We start from the raw sequence: 1,932 nt of genomic DNA on the forward strand, positions 1-1,932 counted from the left end.
GCATACACACTATTATTACTATATTACTATTATTTTGATATTCCACACAGATTCAAAATTTTATACATTTAAAATCAATTTTACAAGTAATGACTCATCTGATGAAACACTGTTATGGCAGAGAGATCTGAGAAGAGAATTGGACCATGGGAAATGGTTGGCAGATTGCGAAAAATATGTGAAGGAAGAAAAGGGAGGTTTTCACAAAATGAAGGATTATTTGTGTTGAAAGTACAGAATGGAAGTCTTAACTAATATCAAAATGTGCATTTTCAGTAATTATAGTGGGTATGATTACAGCCTCCAGAATTATTTTGAGGCATTGGAAAACAGCTAAATCTCCAGATCTGGTAAATGGCAGAGACTGGAGCCAGTCTGTGCTCAGTAGATTAAAAGGTTGATTGGAAGATGGGACTTCCTCCTGGGGCCTTTTTTTGGATCGATAGAGTGCCAGTTTAGATTGCACACACAGACAAACATTTCCAGTGACTGCAGCATTTATTTTCACTTCATTGTGGCCTGAATTTCTCCCTTTCTTTCGCTCTTTTTCGTTGCCATGTAATACTTTCCGGATAGCTCACGTGGTATAGCTGGTCCACACTTCTGCTGTCACTGTCCATTACAGGCAATAAAAGCCCCATTCTGGTTATATTTGACAATGACACAAAACCTTACAACACAGTTAAACAGTAGCCTTCCCTTTGTACCATATGTGGAATCCGTAGAGGAAATGGCACATAATAATTGTGTTAATTGTGAAACAATTAAATGATGCTATGTGCAACCGCTTTGTAAACAATAGACACATATGGGTGAATTTGCATTGTGTAACTGAATCCAAAAGAATGTTGACTTTGCCAACTTGTGAGCTGTCCAAAGGCTATAAAACTATGACCTTGACCTATTTAATATGTTGTCCTACTTGGCATTTACAGATTTCCCTTACAGTTTAGTATAGGTTAATAGTTGTTAAGCATTGTTACAACCTGCTGCTGTTTGAACATCAGAGATTCAACTTCCTCACCACCACTGGGGTTCAATCCATTTCAATGGGATAGCCTGCTAAAAGGCCTTCAGTTTGAATACCTGTATAATGAGCAACATTTAATCACCAAACCAACTGAAACCACTTTCTGAAGAAATAGTTATTATGAAAGCCCTTGATAGTGTATTCTGTGACTTTTCCAGGGAAATAGGGATGCTGTTTCAACAGTTAAGCTGTAACAATTATGAAGTAATTCAACCACTTGATCTGCCCTATGTTTAACAACCATATACCCATTTGAAACTACTTACCCTTTTATCACGTACACTTGTATATGTCCTTACATTGACAGTTGCAGATATGGCAAAGATCTTCGCCCTTGAACGATTATATGTCAAAGTCATGAACTTTTATAAACATATTACATAAAGGCATATATGGAAGTATGGACAATTATGAATTCGGCCCAAACCCCTTACAATGCAGTTAACCAGTAGCCTTCACTTAGTACCATGAGTGGAATTGGTACAGGAAATGGCACATAATAATTGTGTTAATTGCATAGCAATTAAACAATGCTTTGTGCATCAACCGCTTTGTAAATAATAGACACTGATACATATGAGTTTCTTTGTGTAATATGACTGAATCCAAAATAATGTTGACTTTGCCACCGTTGTAAGCTATCCAAAGGCTAAAAAACCTGAATGATAGTTGCATAAAAAATTATTTACCCAACAAGTCGCCCTAAGGCCAAAACTTCGAGTAGAACCCAGGTCCAGTGTGTAATATTCAGGAGGCTCTATTAGGAGAAATTGAATATTTATAGGTATGTTTTCATCAGTGTAATCACCTGAAAATAAGAATCATTGTGTTTTCGTTACTTTAGAATGAGCTGTTTTTACTGCCACGGGTTGCCTCCCATGAAGTCCACCATGTTAAACTGC

This window comes from Morone saxatilis, unplaced genomic scaffold, assembly GCF_004916995.1.
Source record: "Morone saxatilis isolate NCDOM2014 unplaced genomic scaffold, NCSU_SB_2.0 Contig18, whole genome shotgun sequence".
In the NCBI taxonomy this organism is placed as follows: Eukaryota; Metazoa; Chordata; class Actinopteri; family Moronidae; genus Morone; species Morone saxatilis.